This window comes from Bos indicus x Bos taurus, chromosome 2 (assembly GCF_003369695.1).
Source record: "Bos indicus x Bos taurus breed Angus x Brahman F1 hybrid chromosome 2, Bos_hybrid_MaternalHap_v2.0, whole genome shotgun sequence".
Classification (NCBI taxonomy): domain Eukaryota; kingdom Metazoa; phylum Chordata; class Mammalia; order Artiodactyla; family Bovidae; genus Bos; species Bos indicus x Bos taurus.
The window spans coordinates 110,598,927-110,623,183 of NC_040077.1; the positions used below are offsets into that span (position 1 = coordinate 110,598,927).

The window sequence follows — 24,257 nt, forward strand, 5'->3', positions numbered from 1 at the left end:
AGACGCACTGAGTGACTGTCAGTTCCACTTTCAAGCAGTTTGTGACAAGTGTGCTGCCTCTCCTCAACCCAATACACAGTCGTATATAAAGATTCTTAAACATTTGCAACCAAAGAAACTAGTGTAATGTTGCTTACCCAAGGCTGTATCTCATTCAATCCAGTCAAAGAAATTCTAAAATCTTACTTTAAAATGCATTGTAGGTCTCTGGCCAACTCTTTATAATTCCCTTGAAGATTCCTGAATCTCAAATTGTTTTCTTTTTCTGGACTCCTCCCTAACAACTATAGACGCATGCTTGATAAATGCCAACTAAACAACAGAATCTTATTTAGCAATAACAAAAGCCCAAGATGCTATATTAGGGCACAAAATAGAAGCAACTCTAGGTGTTTTTAATAAAGGGAAATTTGTTTTGGCTGCACTGTGTGGCAGGCAGAACTTCTCTGACTAAGGGTGGAACCCACACACCCTGCCATAGAAGCAGAATTCTTAACCACTGGACCACCAGGGAAGTCCTAGAAAAGTGGAATTTAATACAGGGAATGGAGTGCTTACAAAGTGTCAGAAGGGCTTGATGAGCAGGGAGAACTCACTGTTCTCTCTGTCACCCAGAAGTCAAAGTGCTGCTGACGACTTGTCAACACCAGCCCCGTCCATAATCTTTATTTCTGGGCACTCACCAACCAAGTGAGCTGATGCTAGGCCTCTGTGATGGCTTTTGTTGGCTCTGAGAAGCCAGGAGCTGGAGTCCTCAGACCTGTTACTGCAACTCACCTTCCTGTGATGTTCCATCTCTTTTCCACTTTCTGTCCTGAGATGCCCCATCTCTTTGCCACTTTCCAGATTCCGTAAGAGTGCATTTAAACGGTGGAACCTGATTTCCAAAGGAGCCAAGGAAATGTCATTTTGATCTTTCCCACAGCCCAAGTTCAAGGGGAGGCGGGAATGGACGGGGGTGCTAGTTGGCAATTTCCATTGTGCTTTGGTCATCTGGTGCGTTCCTCTGAGAATCCCTGTGGGAAATTCTACTTAGGACCATTTCCTAGGAGCAGGCGTCCTAGGGAAAACTGTGACATTTTACCAAATGAAAAGGCAAGAATGTGAATATTCTGACATTTGTTTCTTTTAACGTTATATACAAATATTTCTATTCCAGTAGATAAAAGGACACATGAAAGATTTTCATTCAAAGTCCCTTACGGGTGTCTAGCATTTTAATGCATAAATATCACTTTCATAGCAGTAACAGCAAGCTATAATATAAGCATATGATTGGCTATATTCATGTCTGTCTGTCCCAATAGATTTTGAGTCCCTTGAAGCTAAGAATCTTATTTTCCTCCCCTTGGTATGCCCCACAATTCCCAACACAGTGCCTGACCATAAATGCACAGTAAATATTGAGTGAATTGTAAAAGATATCAACTGAGATCTGTTCATAAATCAGTCTCTCTTATTTCTTTGTACTTTACTGACTCAGATTTGACAAGATTCAGCCATTAGTCTGAATATTGCATTCACTGTAGAAGACCAGATGAGATCACATCTGATATTCCTTTTTAAAAATTTATTTTTGGCTGCACTGGGTGTTCATTGCTGTGCACAGGCTTTCTCTAGTGGCAAACAAGGGCTACTCTTCATTGCATGGCCCCGGTTTCACAGTGCAGGGGTGTCTCATTGCAGAGCACAGGCTCCAGGGCACGCAGGCTTCAGTAGTTGTGACTCGAAGGCTCAGGCCCAGTAGTTGTGGCCGATGGGCTTAGGTGCTCTGCAGCCTGTGAGATCTTCCCGGACCAGGGATCAGACCTGTGTGCCCTGCATTGACAGGTGGATTCTTAACCCCTGAACCACCAGGGAAGTCTCCCATATTTAATATTCTTTTTCAACATCGTTTTGTTTTGCCTGTAAGAATAAACTTGTGAAAAGTTCTATAGAGAGTGGCACGCAATAGTAAATACTGTGCAGGCATGGATGCTCCATTTCAAAGATTCTAGAACTCCCAGAGTCGAATGTGTCAGGAGTCTGGACATGTAAAAAGGGAACCCTGGAACAGTAGTCAACAGCATGAAGCTTTAAGGCTTTCTGAGAGATCAGTTCTCAGGAGAAGAGTATCTGAAGACATGGTCCTTCAGTGCTTCACACCTTTCATCTAACAAATGTAATGATGTAGCCAGAGGTGGAGAGAAAATTCTGCAACTCTTAGTGGACTTGAGAATTTTATAAAGAGAAAACCTGTCACCTTGTGTATAAGTGTGTACGTAGTATGTAGAGGATAAGAAAAGGTAAGTAAGCACACCTGAGGAAGGTTGCTGTAGCTATAGCATGACCAGTATCTCAGAAGTCCGTGTCCTTTGCTCTGCATCTGCTCCAAGGTACCCACTCCCCATGAACCTGTGAACTTCATGTAAATGGAGTTGTACAGAATGTTTTCTTCTGCACTGGGCTGCTTTCGCTGTTTTGTTTGTGATCCCTGATGACTCAGTCAGTAAAGAATCTTCCTGCAATGCAAGACACCTGTGTTCTATCCCTGGATTGGGAAGATCCCCTGAGAAGGGAATGGCTGCCCACTCCAGTATTCCTGCCTGGGAAATCCCAAAAAAGAAGCCTGGAGGGTTACAATCCATAGAATCCCAAGAGTTGAACACAATTTAACAACTAAACCATCATCACCACCCATATTGTATGTCACTTTAGTTCATTGATTTTTATTCTTATACTCTATTAATTCACAGAACTATATCATAGTTTGCTTATCTCTTTTATTACTGATGGATGTTTGGGTTGTTTCCACCTTGACGGTATTGAGAATGATGCAAAGCTTTCTTTGATGTGCCTTTTAGAGCATAGATGTATGTTTTAGTGTTGACTATGAAAATAGAAGTGGATCATTAAGTAAGTTCAGCTTCCAGATGTCCAGTTGTGTTTTCGGAAGAATTGTACCAGCTTACACCCCTACCAGTTAGTATATACGGTTTCCAGTTCTCCACATTCTTGCCAGTCCTTGCTAATGTCAGTCATTTTCTGTTTTCCCCCCAAACTTTAAACTTTTATTTTGTATTGGAATATCGCCGATGTGATGGTTTCAGGCAAACAGCAAAGGGATTCCGCCATACACATACATGTATCCATTCTCCCACCCAAGCTGGCACATAACATTGAGCAGAGTTCCACGTGCTATACAGTAGGTCCTTGTTGGTTATCTGTTTTAAATGTAGCAGTGTGTACATGACCTTCTCAAACTCCGTAACTGTCCCTTCCCCTGGCAACTGTAAGTTCCTTTTCTAAGTCTGTGAGTCTCTTTCTGTTTTGTAAGTAAGTTCATTTGTTTCACTGCTTTTTAGATTCCACATACAAGGGGTGTCATATGATATTTCTCCTTCTCTGGCTTACTTCGCTCAGTATGACACTCGCTAGGTCCATCCATCTTGCTGCAAATGGCATTATTTTATTCTTTTTAATGGCTGGGTGGTATTCCATTGTATATATGTACCATACACTCTTATCCATTCTTTATCCATGGATGTTTAGGTTGCTTCCATGCCTTGGTTATTGTAAACAGTGCTGCAATGAACACTGGAGTGCATGTATCCTTTTGGATCATGTTTTTCTCCGAATTTGCCCAGGAGTGGAACTTCAGGGTCATATAGTAGCTCTATTTTTAGTTTTTTAAGGAACCTCCATACTGTTCTCCATTGTGGCTATACCAATTTACATTTCACCAACAGTTTAGGAGGGTTCTGTTTCCTCCACACCCTCTTCAGCATTTGTGGATTTTTTGATGATAGCCATTCTGACCGGTGTGAGATGATAACCTCATTGTAGTTTTGAGCTGCATTTCTCTAATAACTGTGTTGAATATCTTTTCATGTGCCTATTGTCCTTCTGTATGTCCTTGGAGAAATGTCTGTTCAGGGCTTCTGCCTATTTTTTGAGTGGGTCGTTTGTTTTGATGATGTTAAGTGTCATAAGCTGTTTGTAAATTTTGGAGACTAATTCCTTAATGGTCATTTTCATTTTAGCCATTCTAATGGGTGTGGTAACAGTATTGCTGTGTGTTTTTATTTTTTTCTGACGAATTCAGCCGCTTTTAATGTTTTATTGGTCATTTATGTGTCCTCTTTGGTGGGATGCCTATTTATCTTTGACCATTTTTTAATTGGATTGTTTGTCTTCTCTTTACTGATTTATTGGTAAGTCACTGGTCAGATAAATGCACTGCGAATTTTTTTTCCATTCTCTGGCTTGCCATTTTACTCTTGGTGTTTTGTTTGTTTGTTTGTTTTTGGTGGGGGATGTGCTGGGTCTTAGTTGCAGCATGCAGGATCTAGTTCCCTGACCAGGAATCAAACCCAGGCCCCCTGCATTGGGAGCGTGGAGTGTTAACCACTGGGCCCCCAGGGAAGTCCCTTGGTGGTATCCTTAAATGAACAGAAGTTATTAATTTTAATCTACTCCAGTTATCAATCTTTACCCGTGTATTTTTACCTGCCACTAGGTCATGAAAATATTCTCTTAGTTTGAAAAGTTTTATTAGTTTGCTTTTCTTATTTAGATCTACAATCTTCTTAGAATTAATTTTGTGATCCACTTTTATTCTGTAGATTTATCATATATAGTCAGCATTATTTATTGAAAATTCAGATTGTCTTTTTTCCACTAACTGAAGTATCAACTTTGTCATAAATCGAATGACTTTACACACACTCTATATATGTATATATACTCACTACTCTTTTCCATTAGTTTAGTGGTCTATCTTCATGCCAATACCACTCTCTTAGTTTTTTGTTTTTTTTTTTTTTTTTACATTTTATTTATTTACTCATTTGTGGCTGCACTGGGTCTTCATTGCTGCACATGGGCTTTGTTTGTTTAGTGAGTGGGGGCCACTCTAGTTGCGGGGTATGGGCTTCTCACTGCAGTGGCTTCTCTTGTTTCTGAGCGTGGGATCTGGTCACGAGGGCTTCAGTAGTTGCGGCTCCCAGGCTCTAAAGCACAGGGTCAGTAGATGTGGTGCACAGGCCTTCTTGCCCCTCGGCACGTGGGATTTCCCTGGACCAGGGATCAAACCCCTGTCCCCTGCATTGGCAGATTCTTAACCACTGGGCCACCAGGGAAGTTCCCTACTCTCTTATTTATTGTAGCTTTGTAATAAGTCTTGATGTCAGCTAGTAAAAGTCCTCAACTTTGTTCTTTTTGAAAACTATTTTTTATTATTCTTGACCCTTTGGATTTCCATGTGGCTTTTGGAATCACTTTGTCATTTTCTCCAATGCTAAGCTTTTAATTGGGATTATATTGACTCTAATAGATCAACTTGGGAGAACTGACTTCTTTTGTAGTAGTGGTGCTGGTGATTTAGTCGCTAAGTCATGTCTGACTCTTGTGACCCCATGGACTGAAGCCTGCCAGGCTCCTCTCTCCATGGAATTCTCTAGGCAAGAATACTGGAGTGGGTTGCCATTTCCTCCTCTGGGGGATCTTCCTGACCCAAAGATGATCATAAGCTCAATAATGTGCTTGTTTACTCTGTAACAGTCTTGTATATTATATATTAGATTTATTATTATGTATTAATGTTTGTTGTTGAAAATTGTATTTGTTTCATTTTCTAATTATAGCCCTTTTGTATAAATACAGTTGATCTTTGTACACTGACATATCTAGTGATGTTGGTAAATTCAATTAATTCCATTAATTGCTTGAATATTCTTTTGGATTTTCTGCTTAACACAATTATATAATTGGTGAACAATACCAAATTTACTTTTTCTTTAATATTTATTTCGTTTGTTTGCTTTATCATGTGGGCTTAGGTTTCCAGTATGATGCTGAATAAAAATGATGTGGTTATTCTTGTTTCTAAACTCAGGGAGAAAGTATTTTATATTTCATCTTTAAGGATGATGTTAGCTATGGATTATTTTGTTGGTACCATTTATCAGCACTAGAAAGTATTCTTTTATTCCTGATTTGCTATGAGTTTGAGTTTTTTTTTTTTTTTTTAATCCTAAATAGTATTGGATTTCCTTAAGTGAATTTTTGCATCTCTTAACATGATCATATTCCAAGATGATTCTCTCTTTTCATTTCTGAATCTGTATTCTCTTTTGACCAATTTTTTTTAGGGACCTATCAATTTTAGTAGTCTTTTTAAAGAACCAACTTCTTGTTTTCTCAATTTTCTCCATTGTATATGTATTAGTTTTTGTTGTTTATTATTTTCATCCTTCTTTCAGCATTACTTTGCTGTTATTTCTAGAATATTTGAAGTTGATTTTTAGTCCTCTTTTTGCAGTGTATCATTTAAGGCTCTACATTTGCCTCTAAAAATATGGTTAGTTGCAGCCTATAAATATAAATTATTTTTTTCATTGTCATTTATTTGGAAATATTTTCTAATTTCCCCTATTGGCTACTTAGAAGTATATTACTTAAAATTCCAAGTATTTGGGAATTTTCTAATTATTGTTTTAAATTTTATTCCTAACCTGATTTCCCTCTAGTCAGAGAAGGTACTGTATATATAGACTTCCATTTCTTAAAATTTGTTGAGATTTATTTCCCCACAATTTGTTGTATTTTGTGTAGTTGCTGCATTGGGTGTTTTATATGTTAGGTCATGTTTAAAATTATTTTCAAAGTCCTGTATTCTCATTGATTATTTTTCCCTGCTTGTTCTCTGAATTGCTGAGAGAGGTGTATAACTCACTATGTATTACTCACTATGTTGATTACATAGGTGAATTACTCACTATGGTTGTGAATTTGTCTCTTTCTCCTTTTAGTCTGTCCTTCTTCACATATTTTGAAATATTGTGACGCTATATTATTTGGTACATACAGTTTTTAAATTGTTGTCTCTCTGATAGTTGGCCCTTTCACCATTATGAAATGTCCTTTTTGTCTCTAGTAATGTTTCCTGTCCCAAAACCTACTTTGTCTAATATTAATATAGCAACATCAGCTTTGTTTTCATGAGCATTTGCAAAGCATTTTTCATCTTTTCACTTTTTGCCTTTTCCGTATCCTAATATTTGCATTGTGATTCTTATAAGCAGTATGTAGTTGGGTTTTATATTTTAATTTAGCTTGACAACCTTCCTTTTTAATTGGTATATTTAGTCTATTGTCACTTAATGTAATCTGATATATTTGGATTTAAATCTACCACACTGTTCTTTGTTAACTTTCTCCCCCGTTCTTCTTCATCTCTTCTTTTGCTTTCATGTGTATTAATCAAGTATTTTAATTCTCCCTTTACCCTTCCTCTATTAGCTTGTTATGAAGTCTGCATAATTCTTTTAGAGGTTCCCCAAGAGATTATAATATATATCCTTGATTTATAAGCATCAAATGCAATTAGTACCTTTACTACTTCCTGAGAAGAATGGGTTATTAAATGACATTTAGTTCTACAATATTTGCCCTCAAGGATTTATTTTTTATTGTTATATATTTAATATAATTTTAAGTTTATCCACATATTTATCCTTTCTGTTGTTCCTCATTCCTTCCTACAGTTTTATTCTTCCATCTGGCATCTCATTCCTTCTGCCTAAAATAACTCTATTCAGCATATATCTTTTAGCATAGTTCTGCTGGTAGTGAGTTCTCTCAGTTTTTGTTTATTCTAGAAATGTCTTCATTTCACTTCCATTCTGCTAGGTTTAGAGTTCTCTGACCCATTTCCTCTAATGTCCCTGAACTGGAATCTTACCATTTCCGCTTGCTTACAGTGTTCACTTAAATCAGTGTAGCCATCTTGGTCACATGGCAGTGAGTTTCCGGGTCTCATACCTGCCAAGCAAGAATGATTATTTTCAAAATTATGGATAATTAGTGTAAGCTTTTGGGAGGGCACTTTGTAGACTGCATAAAGATCTAAAGTGTACATACATAGCCTTCTAAACTAGTTAGCCCATTTCCCAATGCATATAATTACACAAATGTAAAAGTAAAAATAATACCAACCATTTATAAAGTACTTATCTGCTAGGCACCATTCTAAGCGCTTTACGTGTATTAATGACCTCATCAGGGTAATTAACAGTGACTCTATGAGGGTACTGTTATTATTCCAGACTTACAGATGAGGTTAAGAAACCTGACCAAGATTATACAGTTGGTAAGAGACGAACTGAGACTTCAAACTAAGCAATCTGAGTTGAGAATCCATGCTTTTAATTACCATTCTATACTGCCCCTCCAGGGTGCTCATTAATGCATTTAGTAGCAAACATGAGAATACAGTAAATGTCCATCAATCAGAGGTAGTTAAGTAAGGTATTTCCATAGAGTAGAATGTGATATAGCCATTATAATGTAGTTCTATAGTAATGAAATAATGTATATGACATCCAGTCAATGAAAAACAGGTTACAGAACAGCTTGTACAGTATGGGTCCATTAATTGTAAAATTATGTGTGTGGGAAGGGAAGCTGGTTATGGACAGAAGGCTTAGAAGTATGTCTTTAATAGTAAACCTGAATAGTTTTTGAGAAAAACAATAAAGCTATTTTTATTTAAGGGACAGAGATTATATCTTCTTCTATCTGAATATATTTCTTGGGGCGTAATAACCAATTGAAAATAAAACCATGTGATAACTATTGAATGAACTGATAAAGAAATATTTGAGCTGCATTATTATTTACATAAGAATTTCCTGTAAGAGAAGGAAGATTCTAGACTTTGCTGTGATGAATAATAACTCTTCATTGGTTGTATACTTGTATTTCTTATATCTTCCCTGGTACTGTCTTTTTTTCCTTTTTTTAAAACAGAACAACACTTAATGTGGATTTTGGCAATAAAACAAATACATGGATGTCAAAGTGCTCTTGTCTGTGGTCCTTTTATTGTTTGGGAATCAGTTTAAAAGTTCACAAACCATTGATTTTCAAAATTCCTCTTTGTTGCTATAACCCTGCATCCCAGATTTGATTGAGAAAGGGAACCAAGTTCTCCACAGAATTAATATCCACCCATCTTCTCTGTGATGCTGTTTCAAAATAAGAAATTCATCTTGAAGGATTTAGAGAAATAAGGTGGGCCAAGTTACCTGCGAAGAGAAATAGTAGTATCTAGCTTGCCATACAGGGCAGATGGATAGTTCATCCATCACAACCATGAAACTGCCTAAGAATTCTTCTCATTACCAAAGTATGCCTGGTTGGTGATCGAATGAACGCTAATTGGGACACAGCAGACAGATGTAGAGGAGTGAATTAGCTGCCTTGCATCTTATACTCTGAAAATCAGCTGAAAGTCGAGTACTTAATTTTAATTGCAAAACACAACTGAGGACCGTGTTTGTGTGTATCTGTAGGAATGTTCCTTAAAACATTCACTGGAGAAAGGAAATAAACACTTCATGTATCATATTTTTAAATGCACACAGGGCGTCTTGTAAGTCCTGTAGTTTATTTGATTTTTTTCTGACCCTGAAACCTCCATACAATTATTCCATGTATACAAGTTTATGGCACACTTTGGATTCCACACCACATCCCTGAGCTCTCACCACATGTGAAAACAAAGGGTCATGCGTGTACTGCAATCCTGTGCCTCACTGTGTCTTGGGTCTCATTTCTCCACTTTAATAATTACATGGTGTTACCATCTTCACTTCACTCACAATGACTTGGAATTGACCATCCCTGTAATTGAGATTGTCCAGCTTGCTCATAAGAGCTTCCCAGGTGATGCTAGTGGTAAAAACCCGCCTGCCAGTGCAGAAGGCATAGGAGTTGTGGGTTCGATCCTTGGGTCAGGAAGATCCCCTGGAGGAGGGCATGGCAACCCACTCCAGTATTCTTGCCTGGAGAATCCCCATGGACAGAGGAGACTGGTGGACTACAGTCCGGAGGGCCTCAAAGAGTTGGACACGACTGAAATGACTTAGCACGCACACCCTCGGCCTCATCATAAACATCGTGTGGCCACATCGGGCACACCTAGAACAGTCTGCAGAGCAGGACTGCCATTTTAAAATTCTCCAGTAATCTCCAGTTCCTCTGGTGATACACAAGCTGCAAAGGATTCCCCCAGGAAGTTCTGTTTCTACACAAGGAGCCAGGACTCAACGATTTGAGCCAACATTCCCCAGGGTGAGTGACAAAGGACTGGGGCAGTTAATTTTCCTCTAATGTGAGCACTCACGTCACCAAGTCTACGAAGACTTTTAAGATCTTTCTGTGGGACCACTTTATACTCAAATGTTTCTTCACTGGCACATCACTCGAAGGCCTTCAAAATTTACTATCACCTTTTACAAATATTTTATTTATATATTTGTTTGGTTTCTAGGGTCTTAGTTGTGGCACGCAGGATCTTTGGTTGTGGCGTGTGAGCGCTACAGCACTGGCCCTGTAGCTGCAGCATGTGGGCTCTCCAGTTGTGTGACACGTGGGATCGTATTTCTCCAACTAAGAATCGAACCCATGTCCCTTGCATTGGAAAGCGGATTCTTAACCACTGGACCACCAGGAATGTCCTGTACTATCACTTTTTTATGGTACTCACTGAAGTACTGTATGAATATATTATACAGTACTCATATAATTCAGAAGGTTTTTTATTTTTTTTAATGTGTACTTCAAGAAAGCACTCAGGGAGCTCCGACTATACCACGTTCGGCTTGAGGAGTCCGTGTTGGCCTCTAGAATTTAGCAAGGTGAGATAGTCTTCGCCATTCCCAGTGTGGTCCCCTAGGCGCGAGCCCCAGCGTCTTCTGGGACCTTCTTAGAAATGCAGACCCTGTGGCCCCACCTGGACCTGCTGGATTAGATGCATTTTAACACGTTCCCAGTGGGCTCCAATGCAAGATGGAGTTAGGAAAACCCTGAAGCAGTTCTTACACAGCGTTCTAGCCTGTATGGTGACAATGGCAATTACATTTCAACTTGCGTGGGCCTGTTCAACAATCATATTACATCTGAACATGAGTTTCGTCTGTTTGCTTGTTGCTCAGAGGCCCCTCTGCCCACCCAGATCTGAGGAAAGTCGCTTAAATGTTTGACAGTGTCTTTTGTGTCTTCTAGCAGATTGCCCTTCCCTATACTTGTCATTCTTGCAAGCTGCTTAGCAGTTGTCAAAGACAGTGTTATAACCTGCCTGGGAAGCTTGTTTGATCTGATGTCATAATCCTGTTGACCTGCCAAGCCCTGTGATTCGTTACAGTTAGAGCTGTTCATATTAATGTGAAGTGCAGGTGGGGAAGCTTTGTTTCATGAAGATCTTGAAACAAGTCATGTTTGGACTTGATAGATTCTGTGAAACCGAGACAAGGATGTGATTATTTCCTAAATCATACTGTATTTGGAGTTTAGAAATATATAGTCTACCTGAATCCTTTCTAGTTGATATTATAAAAAGAATGCAATAATGTCTTATTATATTACCATGTCAAGAAATGTTAACACCTGCCTTATTTACTTTTTGAGCACACCAGTGCCCTTTAAAGAGAGTATACACAGGAAAACAAGATAAAAAATGCTACATTGTTACATGGATTATGCATATTCAATCATTCAAGACAATTAGTCATATGAATAAACAATTATTATCTACTTGTTAGAATATAATTTTTAAGTGGTAAAATCATAATGCTTGTCCAAATATAAAATGAATGTGTCAAAGATTTTATTCAACTGATTAATTAATAAAGGAACCAGTCAAATATAAAGAGGGACTAAATATTTACAGACAGCTTGATAAATATTACTTTATGATTGCTGGGTTATATACAAAAACTGGTTACTATTCTACAGGGCAACAAACTGTTACCTTTGAGGTTAACAGCAATTATTTGTGTCTCTAACCACCCCCGCCAAATCTATCACTTAGCCTGTTCTTTCACAAACTCTGAGAATTTTAATCAATATTAAAGAGTGGAGTGAACAAAGTATTATTCCTTCTATTATCTTTGAGTGGTCTGTGCCCCTAGAAGACATTGAAATGAGGTTTTCTGCCTTACCTTACATCCAAATTTTATATAATTTCTCTTACAAACCATTTTCTGTTAAAAATGTCAACATCATTTCTAATGAAGGATTGCATATGTTCACTTTCCAAGTGGGCATTTATTCTAAAACAGCAGAAGGTGAAAGTTGGCATACTTTTTTCTACATCCTATAGTTAGTCCTGAACACCAGTAGGTTTTCAGAATAACTGTAGATTTCCATACCTAGTGATCCTGAGTACTCAACTTGTGCTTAGATATCTGAGGTGGCTCAGAGAACAGTCATGACAAGAGTGCCCACTCAAAGAAATGTGAATATCAGGAGGTTCTACTGTTCACACTCACACCACATGGCAAGGTAAATCTGCTCCCTGCTTTTGGTTCTCTGTGGACGCTGGTGTGTTTCAGTAGGAAATTAATATTTTTGAAATTAAGCACTCACTCCTTCTCCCCTATACATATGCTAATTACATAACATGTAGGTTTCTCTCTGTAATCATTTATATTCATATTCATGAAGAGTGCTTCCTCCCTCTTGCCGTTTGGCTTCCATTGAATCTCATCTGCATTATTCTCAGAAATTGAATTAATTGTGAGCTAGCATGGAAGAAGATAAGTATTCTGAGTATATTAACTAGGAAACATTGATCTATAACTAAAAATTATTTTCTAAAATAATTGTAGGGTGTGCGGGTTTTGTTAAGTTTGTTTTAATGTCAGGGTCTGCTTGCATTCAGAGCATTCACTACATCTACAAAGAAGAGGGTCTTGGCTTTTTACGCTGCTCCTGACTTCAGCTTGCTCTCCAAAGGCAGCCAAGGGCAGAGAGGGCCCTTCACATTCTCAGCAGGGGACCTGGCAGAGGGGAAGATGCCAGAATCATAGAGTTCTCAGCATAAATAGTTCCAAGATCTGAATGCATTCTTTCCTAACAATTGAATGAATGGGTTTGTTCTCCCCTTCTTTCTGGTGAGCTAACCTTGTGTTGTGTTGGTCTGTTCAAGAGCATTCTTCAGTGAAGATATTTGGGGTAGAATATAAATGTGCCCCAGTAAACCGCATATGGGAATGTGATGTAGGGTTAGAATTCACAACTGCGGAGACTTCACAAGGCCTGCCCGTTGAAATACCTAGAGATGTTTACCAAAAGGAAGAGTGTTTCTGTTTGGCTCAGAATAAAAACACTGTTTTATGTGTTTGTGTGAGCATTCACTAAAATGTGTCCTGATGCATGGGACAGCTCCGTTAGGATTCTTTCCTAAACATTTTAGATTGCCTGTCTTTATTATTGTTTTCTGTAATGAGGTACAATAAAGCCCAAGCTTTTATCTGTATATTAACTTTTATAACTGAAAATGAGAATAGGTACAAAAATCAAAGGCATTAAGGTAGATCTTCCTGCACTTTAACTTTAAAAATGCTAGGTTCATGTAATCATTTATTTTTTCCCCAAATAATTTAAAAGGCTTCATTTGAGCCTTGATGGTAAATTGAATTACAGATTTATTAAATTTCAATGTGATCTTTAGGATAACACTGGCCACACAATTTATATGCCTTTATTTTTTTATGCCTTTATTTTAAATGTTACCTACATCATGGAAGGATGGTATCTTGATTATCATATAGATTCTTGGGGGCATTTCATTATTTTGGATGATGTAAAAATTTATAAGCATCAGTTAATTATTTTCATTTTTGTCTATTTTGAAAGTCTGATTTTAACATCCTGACTTTTTGCATTGATTATATTTTTATCATAATAAAGGTGTTGACTAGAAGACTTAGAAAATATTTGCAAAGCCTGGAGAAGGTAATGATCATCTGTGATATCCCTCTGTTTCCTGATATTTTATCCTTCCATGAAAATGCAGATTTATCTAAAATTAGGATCATCCTTTATGTAGAGAGTTTGTATTCTGCTTGATATTCTCACTTACAGATACTTTGAAACTATTTTTTAAAAAAGGCAGAGGGTGCAGAAATGTATCTTTTCAAATGGAAATATTCCTGCTATGTTATTAAATAAGAAAGCAGTCTGCAATTTTATCTCCTTTTTGGTGTAAACAACATTATACCATGCTTGATTTATGTCTTTCCAGATTCTTTCTTATTACGACATATGCTCCATTCTTTATCATCTTTTTGCTTATTTGTGTTTTCTGATTGTTCTATGGTGGAGCACTGTTAACTTTTTGGACTTCATCAGTATAGATTGAAATAACAAGAAGCATTCCTATCAAGAGCCTTTGTGAGCAGCTTTTTCTTGGATCATTTTCTTAGGATAAATTCCTAGGAGTGCCATCACTGGGTCTAAGTGGTGAATATTTTGTGTATTTTGTACTCTTTGTAGTCTAATTGCATTCTTCTTGAAAGTGAGTTTTAAATGTGTTTTCTACAAAGTAAAACACATTCATTCAGCCATTTCTGCCCTCATGTCTTTGCTTCATGAGGCTTTGTTGCATCATTATTTTTTCCCATCTTCCATAGAGTTCCTATCTCCTTATAAACCACACACACTTTTTTCTCTTCCCTCACCCCCAAACCCACATTTTTCTGGACAGCATTATCCCAGTGCTGTCCAGTGGTTCCCACTTCTGTGTTCACTGACTCATTGGAAAAGACCGTGATGCTGGGAAAGACTGAAGGCAAAAGGAAAAGAGGGCTGCAGAGGATGCTATATGGTTAGATAGCACTGCTGACTCAACGGGCATGAGTTTGGGCAAACTCCGGGAGATAGTGAAGGACAAAGGAGCTTGGTGTGCTGTGGTTCATGGGCTCACAAAGAGTAGGACATGACTTAGCAACTGAACAGGAACACCCTGTCCTAAGCCTCACCGCTCACCTTTGCCATCCCAGAGAACAGTGACTGCTTGTCCCTCTGGCCCCACATACTGTGCCAAACACAATAAAGATCACCTCCTCATTGAGAATCTGCCAAAATCAAAACATCAGATACTATCCTCAGATGAAGATTTTGTGAGTTTTTTGTTTCTATAAATTTAGTAGCTTGAAAAAATTAGTATACAAAGTTGTCCTTGAATTTTCAAGCATTATTTCTTAGAAGCTGTTTCAGTTCAGTTCAGTTCAAACTCACATCCATCGAGTCGGTGATGCCATCCAGCCATCTCATCCTCTGTCGTCCCCTTCTCCTGCTGCCCCCAATCCCTCCCAGCATCAGGGTCTTTCCCAATGAGTCAACTCTTTGCATGAGGTGGCCAAAGTATTGGAGTTTCAGCTTCAGCATCAGTCCTTCCAATGAACACCCAGGACTGATCTCCTTTAGGATGGACTGGTTGGATCTCCTTGCAGTCCAAGGGACTCTCATGAGTCTTCTCCAACACCACAGTTCAAAAGTTTCAATTCTTCGGCGCTCAGCTTTCTTTATAGGCAAACTCTCACATCCATACATGACTACTGGAAATACCATAGCCTTGACTAGACGGACCTTTGTTGGCAAAGTGATGTCTCTGCTTTTCAATATGCTATCTAGGTTGGTCATAACTTTCCTTCCAAGGAGTAAGCGTCTTTTCATTTCATGGCTGCAGTCACTATGTGCAGTGATTTTGGAGCCCAGAAAAATAAAATTTGACACTGTTTCCACTGTTTCCCCATCCATTTCCCATGAAGTGATGGGACCAGATGCCATGATCTTCGTTTTCTGAATGTTGAGCTTTAAGCCAACTTTTTCACTCTCCTCTTTCACTTTCATCAAGAGGATTTTTAGTTCCTCTTCACTTTCTGCCATAAGGGTGGTGTCATCTGCATATCTGAGGTTATTGATATTTCTCCTGGCAATCTTGATTCCAGCTTGTGCTTCTTCCAGCCCAGCGTTTCTCATGATGTACTCTGCATAGAAGTTAAATAAGCAGGGTGACAATATACAGCCTTGACATACTCCTTTTCCTATTTGGAACCAGTCTGTTGTTCCATGTCCTGTTCTAACTGTTGCTTCCTGACCTGCATATAGGTTTCTCAAGAGACAGGTCAGGTGGTCTTGTATTCCCATCTCTTTAAGAATTTTCCACAGTTTGTTGTGATCCACACAGTCAAAGGCTTTGGCATAGTCAATAAAGCAGAAATAGATGTTTTTCTGGAACTCTCTTGCTTTTTTGATGATCCAGCAGAAGCTGTTTAGAAGAAGTTTATTATCAGAAATGTAGAGACCCCATATGAACGTAGAAAGTTCATTAGAACTGGTTCAAGTATTTTTCTTACAAAAATATATAAATTGCCTTTATACAGCACCACCTTTTATGGCCCAAAACCCAAATATGTGGATAGAAGGAAGGAAGCTCCACAGCAGCAGGCATGTTGACCAAAATTACTTTCACCTCAAATGCTAGGGCTGTGGACCACAAATAGTCTCATTTCCTGATATACTGAAGAACAGAATTGGTTGATGAAAAATATTCCAACCAGATGTCCAGGAATTTGGTAACTGCAGGTACAAAGGAAAGGAGGGAAGGAAGGAAAATTGTCTTCTATGTATTAAAACAGTGAAAGTGTTAGTCATGCCCGACTCATTGTGACCCCATGGACTATAGCCTGCCAGATCCTCTGTCCATGGGATTCTCCAGGCAAGAGTACTGGAGTGGGTAGCCATTTCCTTCTCCAGGAGATCTGCCCAACCTAGGGATCAAACCCAGGTCCCCCGCACTGGGGGCAGATTCTTTACCATCTGAGCCACCAGAGAAGCCCATTATATAACAGTGTGTTTTTTAAAAAATTATGTGTTATTTTGCCGGTGCCAGCCGGCAAAGTCGATCAGGTCCCGAGAACGTGCACGGCGGGGCTGAGAAAGGAAACTACAGCAAGAGACTACAACAAAGATGGGGTCGAGAGGTTCAGACACGTCTCCACGAAGGGACGCAGTCTGACACCAACTTTATTCAGCATCTTATATTTATACAGAAGAGCATGAGAAAGACAAGACAGTTGACATTTTTTCTTGGTTGACCTATACACATTACAACAGTCACAAGAAATCTTGAGAGCACAGGAATGGCACCCTGTTATTATTTCTTATACCAGATAACATTTCTCTGTGCGTGAGAAGTTTGCACAGAACTCCAGGTGTCTGCAGTAAATAAGCGCCTAATCTCTGGGGTGGTGGGACAGAGAGCTATGTTTGCAAGCAAACCCTCAAGGACTGAGGCAGCTCCCAGAGCTGTGTCCTTCGGACAAAGGACCCTGTTCTCACGGGCAGCTCCCCGCATTATTTGTCTTTGGCGATGGGTCTTCATTGACGCATGTAGGCATTCTCTAGTTGTGACGAGTGGGGCTACTCTCTAGTTGGGATGCCTGGGCTTTTCATCGTGGTCACTTCTCTTGTTGCAGAGCCCTAGGGCTTGGGCTTCAGTCCTTGTGGCATATGAGCTTAGTTGTCCTGCAGCATGTGGAATCTTCCCAGACCAGGGATCAAACCCACGTCCCCTGCAATGGCAGGTGGATTCTCAGCCACTGAACCACCAAGGGAATTCCTAACCCTAACAGTGGGTTTTAAGTAGTATGGATAGTCCGTTGAGAGAAAGGCATTACATTCTCCAGATCTCTGTAGCTGAATATCTGTGACATGTTAGGCACTGTGCTGGGGGCTTTGAGGAATAAGGTCAAGTTGCAGGAGAACTTCCTCCTTGCCAATCAGTGTTACAATCAACTCAGGAGAAAGGCATGTGAATGGAGAACTACAGCAAAGGCAATTAAAGAGAGGGGCTTTTTGAGTGCTGTTAAGCAAATGCCTTTACATTCAGTTCAGGGACAGGCTATTTCCAACTGTGGAGGCAGAGGAAGATATTCTGCAAAGGAAGTAGCTTTTGAGCTGAGCCTTAGATTAGCTGATAATATCTTGAGAGATAAAGATGGCTAAAAATGTACATGAAAGGGATGCAAAATTCTGATAAAATTGTGCCAGGCATTTTGGGAAAAGCAAGTAGACCTATCTGACTGGTGTGGAAAGTTCAAGCGGAAAAGGAATGAGAGAAAACTCTGATATGATAGGTTAATTAAACCCATATCATGCAGGACTCAGACTCTCAATTGAGAGGCTGGTATTTCTCAGAGTTGTTTCTGTTTTGACTCACTACATGAGCATTATGTTGGGATGTAAAAATGCAGACTCCTGGGCCATGCTGCAAGTCAGAATCAGAAGGCAGGCCTCTGAAATCTGCATCTTAAAAATTATCTGAAATTTTGATTTAGTGATTCCAGTGCACACTAAATTCCAGGGCTTCCCTTGTGGCTCAGCTGGTAAAGAATCCGTCTGCAGTGTGGGAGACCTGGGTTCGATCCCTGGGTTGGGAAGATCCCCTGGAGAAGGGAATGGCTACCCACTCCAGTACTCTGGCCTGGAGAATTTCATGGACTGTATAGTCCCTGGGGTCACAAAAAGTTGGACACAACTGAGTGACTTTCACTTTCACTTTTCCAGTGCACACTAACACTAAAACTGGTGAACATTTGCATTGAAACGGCAACCAGGAAGGCAGTCAGTGAATGCTGTGGGCAGGTGAATGGCCAGCAGGCAGGGAAACTCAGCAGTGACAGCAGGTGCAGGAGTTTGTGAATCACGGAGGAGGGAAGTCTGTGGAAGTGACTGGTGGCCAGAGATAGTGATAGAGAGGAGCAGTCATTAGGACTCATGGAGGTGGCACCAACAGAAATATGTATAATAAGTGAATTTCCCTGAACACCTCCAGGGTCAGTCTGAACCTCTACCCCTCTGCAAAGTTGTGTTTAACCCCCACCGCTAACAGAAATGCTCATGAAAAAAAAATGCCTGGACTTTCCTGAGGGCGTCTCACGTGTGCTCATGAACCCATCTGAATCCCGAGCGCCACGTTGTCCTGCTGGATGGATGTCATGATGTGAAGACTGCTCTGCTGGGTCCCTTGCTCTCTGCCCAGGCTGTGACCCATGAGCACCTTGAACTTGCTTACTGCCCTCCAGGCCCAGTAGCTTTCTGATACTGTCCCATCAGCCAGTCTGGGAGATGCCGTGGTCGCTGTGAGTTCTGTGGTCCCTGCCCCATCAGCATCCTTCCCTGCTGATTTGCGTGTCACCAGCATCTCTTTGGCCGCCTCACCAGGCCAAGCAGATACAGTGGATGATCTGGATGCTCCACTTTTGTCCTGCCAGGTGGTATCGTAAAGTACCCACATGGGGCACTGTGGCCTGGAGGGACGAGGAAGACTGGATTCTTCTCTTTGGATAGCCCTCTGCCAGAAGGATCTCCAAGCAGCCTTCTTTAGCTCTGTGTTTTGTAGATGGAGGCAAAATGCTCTTTCATCCTCTCTAACTTCTTCAGGGCTCAGACATCAGTTCATTGGGGCTGCCAGGACACACCCTGAGAGGCAGAACCTCCTATCCCCATGGAGAGAGTAGAGGCTTGTGTTGGGGTATTGAGTTCATTGTGCCTGGCCCTCCTCCTCCCCTCAAAATGTATGTTCCTCTAAAACACGAGGCACCCTCTGTTCCCAGCAGGTGATACTTTGGCAGGCCAGCTGCACCCTCCCCTCCATCACCGTATCTGACCAGTCCCCTGTGGAAGATACCATGAGATCACCTGAGATCCCCACTTCACATGGGGATTGAAAGGCAAATTGTGTTTGGAAGAAAAGAGACAAAAATTATTTCACTTAATTTTTTTAACAGAGGCAGTCTGCGCTAAGTTGCTTCAGTTGTATCTGACTCTTTCTGACCCTATGGTCTGCAGTCCACCAGGCTCCTCTGTCCATGGGATTTTCCAGGCAAGAATACTGGAGTGGGTTGCCATACCCTCCTCCAGGGGTCTTCCCCACCCAGAGATCAAACCCGCATCTCTCATGTCTCCTGTATGGGCAGGCGGGTTCTTTACTGCTAGCACCATCTAGGAAACCCAGAGGCAGTACATTTATATAATTCAAAAGGTACACAGGAGTATCCTGTGAAATGTCTTCCCACCTGCATCCCCTGCCCTTCAAGTGAACCTATTTGTGTTTAAAGTAAAAATGTACCGTATAATCTTCCAGCTTTTTAAAAATGGAAAATGGTAGCGTGCTCTACACACCATTCTATACCATGCTTTTTACAATTCCATATGAGAGCTTCCTCATTCTTTCTACAGCTGCAGAGTATTTGTTTGTAGGGTTATATTCAACTGCTCCCTACAGGTAGAACTTGGCATTTTCCCAGGCTTTTGCTGTCACAGATGATGCTACGATGGACAATTTGTAAAGAGCTCATTACAGACACAGGCAGGTGTGTATCTCCACGGTCAAGTCACACATCACTAGGTTCCTCCTCATAAGTGTTGCGCCACTTGGCATTCATACAGTTAAGAGACAGGAGTCCCTTTACCCCCACTTGCTGTTTCATCAACAGAATGCTGTCAGACTTGTAGATTTTTGTTAATGCTGACAGGTGAGGGGTACCTTATCAGCAGTTTGGGGGGGAGGGGAGAGAGCTGGGTTGGGAACCTCTGGATGGCCAGAGCACTGCTTCACACATGGCACACGCAACGCTGTTAATGAGTAAAAACAAAAGCGCCCACCAGCTTTCTTATTTTTGTCTAAAATGTCATTTTTAATTTCATGTGTTAAACGAACAGTAAAGTTGATTTTGCCTTGGGTGTATAGTTCTCTGGGTATTTTAAAAAATATTTATTTGTTTGGCTACGCCTGGTCTTTGTTGTGGCATGTAGGATCTAGCTCCCTGACCAGGCTCCCCCCGCAATGGGAGCACGGAGTCTTAGCCACGGGATGACCAGGAAGTCCCAGCTCTCTGGATTTGAATACCAGGATCGATTTGAGTAACTGCCACCATAACACGGGACAGCTCTGTCACCCCAGAGTCCCCCATGCTCTCCCTTTGCAGCTGCACCCTCCCTCCCCCGACCCTGGCAACCATGGATCTGTTCCCCAGTCCTGTAGTTCTGTCCTTCAGAGAATGTCATAAAAATAGAAGCATACAGTATGTTACCCTTGGAGACTGCTTTTTCCATTCAGCGTGATTTCCTGGAGATTTCATCCAAGCTGTTGCCTGCATTAGTATTTTGTTGCTTTTTATTGCCAAGAAATAGTCCATTGTATGAACACAGCACAGTTTGTTTACCCCTTGAGTGACATGGAGGTTGTTCCCAGTTTGGGGACATTATTAATAGAACGGCTGTAAACATTTGCATACTGGTTTTTGTGTGAATGTAAATTTTAATTTCTCCTCAGCTTAGTTTGATTTCCACTTATTGTGAGTAAGTTTAGGTATATTTTCGTATGTTTATAAGGCATTCATAGTTCCTTTTCTATAAAGTGTTCATTTCCTTGACTTATTTTTCGTTTGGGGTGTTGATGACTTTTAGACAAGTTGGTTAGGGGAGTTGACAGGCATCTGAATGAAAATAGCTGTTAGTTTTAAAAGGTAGGACCAAAAAAAATAAATAAATAAAAGGTAGGACCAAAGTTTGAGAGAAAAATGTCTGAAAACAAAAGATTTTAGAGTTACTCTGGTAGAGAATGGAGAGATGGGGCCATGGATCTATACAAGCTCTAAATGGAGGGGAAAAAAGACAGCCTGAAGACAGAATCTGTGGAAACACCCTGTTTAGGATCTGAAGGAGGAAACTAAGCAAGAGACCTCTTGGAGGTCAGAGGAAAGCCATGATGGTGCAGGGTAACATTAACAAAAGCTGAATATTGAAGGTCTACTAAGTAAAGGGTGTAAACCCACAGGGCCCAGTGTTCAGAAAAACAAAGAACATCTCTTTCCCAGAATCCCAAGCAAAACCCCCCAGCTTTGTCTGATTGGACTGGCGCAGGTCACATGACCATCCCTGGACCAATCAGGATAACCAGGAGTACAGCACCCTGATTGTTCTACGGGGTCACGGTGCTCCAACTCCCGTATTTTCCAGAACTTCATGGATCCCCAGTGAGAGGTATGAGGCTGCTGGGTCAAAGACAGATGCTGAGGAAACAGCCAGCAAATGTCTAGTAAGTGGGCTTTGAGAATTGTGTATCAACAAAGTTTAGTTTAGTCAGCAGTTGTATTTCAAGGCGAAGAAGTCGAGGCAACAGGTGGAGAAAAATTCAATTCGAGTTTGCCTCAAGTTTTGGTAACCAAGAAGTTTAAATGAAGGACTGCTTCTCCCCGCCGCCTGCCCAAATAAGACAACACCCATGCATAACCACAGCACAGGGGACGGTCATGGGGACCGTGATCATGGAGACCACACAGCCTGAGGGGTCATTGAGGAGAAGGATGGCAGAAGTAACAGCAGGTGAAGCCCAGGGGTCACATGGAGGACATGCAGAGTACAAGGCTTCCCCTGAGAAGGCCAGTGGCCTCCCAATCTCCATACTCTTGCCCTTCTTGTATTCATTCTCCCCACTGCAGTCATAAAATCTTGTCATGTTGGTACCCAGAGAGAGCTATGTCAACGGCCTCATGTTGTTTCCTCGATGTAAGTTTTATGGAGTGGATTGGATTTTAGGACCCTGGGGACTTCTGCCTGTGTTTACCCTTTACTCTTCAGTGCCCTAAAACCATCACAATCCACAAGCTGACCACTTTTCCTCTTCAACAATGGCAATCCTCTGTCTGTTCTCTAGACTGCAAGCTCCCCATAGTCGTGGATTGTGATGGTTTAGCTCAGACTGGATCCTCTAGCAATGTGACATACAGCAGGAGCTCACACATGTGGACACTGGAAGGATGGATGGGTACCCTCTAATCTGAAAAATGCTCTAGCCTCAGTGTTTACTTCTAAGGTCTGATTCTCGCTCATTGTTTACCCGAATCAGATGTCATTTTATTAGAAACTAAACAAGATCAATAATGAATGAAGAATTGGGGGGGGGGGGGGCGGAGAAAAGACCAACTCTTTAGAATTCTATTTTATATTTATGGGGGAAAAAAGAGTGGGAGGGCAACATGCCAAAATATAGACACAGTTGACAGTAGGTAGTGGAAATAAGGATCTGTTTTTCCTTATACTTTTTGGTGCTTCCCAGATTTTCTACAATGCATATGTTTTACTTTTTGTTGTTTTCCAGATTTTCCAATGCATTGAGGAAAGTGTTTCAATTTTTCAATTATAAAATTTCAAAATAACCCACATGAAACTGTAACAAAACCATAGCAAGCTCCTCATTCTCTGACTTAAATGTATTAATCAATTGGTTATGTTGAGACTTCACCTAATGAATTTTGCTGTGAAAACACTAAAGGAAGAAGAAAATGGAGGACATTAAGGAGTTAAAAATATTTTAAACATGCCTTTAAGGAAGGAGGCAAAGGAGGGAAGGGGAGAAAGAGAAAAAATAGGGAAAGGAGGAGAGAGGGACATGGGAACAAAGAAGGAAAACCACAGTCTGAAGTGTCCTGAAGAAGGATTGATTAAGCTTCGCGCATGCACCCAGTGAGACATGTACACTATCTGAAGTTCTGTCTCTGAAGACAGTGGTAGTGCCCAGATGGGCACGATGGAGCGTCCATACCGCCACATCTAAAATATCTTCCCTGCTGCTGCTAAGTCACTTCAGTCGTGTCCGACTCTGTGTGACCCCATAGACGGCAGCCCACCAGGCTCCCCCGTCCCTGGGATTCTCCAGGCAAGAACACTGGAGTGGGTTGCCATTTCCTTCTCCAATGCATGAAAGTGAAAAGTGAAAGTGAAATCACTCAGTCATGTCTGACCCTCAGCGACCCCATGGACTGCAGCCTACCAGGCTCCTCCATCCATGGGATTTTCCAGGCAGGAGTACTGGAGTGGGGTGCCATTGCCTTCTCCCAAAATATCTTCCCAGACCACCCCAAATAAACGCACTCTGTAAGTAATGATGATGCTCTTGCTTTTAACATGGCTCCTGCAGAAGGTGACTTTCTCCTCCACCCTCTGCCTGCCAAGAAAGGATGACACCATCTTTGTGAAGATCATGACCATCCTTGTGACTTAAGGTGTGGGTGTGCTAGTTGCTCAGGGGTGTCCAACCCTTTGCGACCCCTGTGGACTGTAGCCCGTCAGGCCCCTCTGTCCATAGAATTCTCCAGGCAAGAACACTGGAGTGAGTTGCCATTCACTTCTCCAGGGGATCTTCCCAACCCAGGGATCGAAGCCACGTCTCCTGCACTGCAGGCAGATTCTCTACCATCTGAACCACCAGGGAAGCCCTGTGACATAATATTAAATAAAAAAATAATAGATTGAAGGGAATTCCCTGGTGGTCCAGTGGTTAGGACTCAGTGCTTTCACTGCAGTTGCCTGGGTTCAGTCCCTGGTTGGGGAACTGAGATCCTGCAAACCACATAGTATAT

The 24,257-nt window shown here is 40.9% G+C and overlaps 1 protein-coding gene across 1 annotated transcript in view; it reads left to right on the forward strand.

The window, feature by feature from the left end:
- Positions 1-24,257, forward strand: part of SGPP2 (sphingosine-1-phosphate phosphatase 2) — a 147,176-nt gene that overhangs the window by 118,937 nt on the left and 3,982 nt on the right. The window lies entirely within an intron of this gene.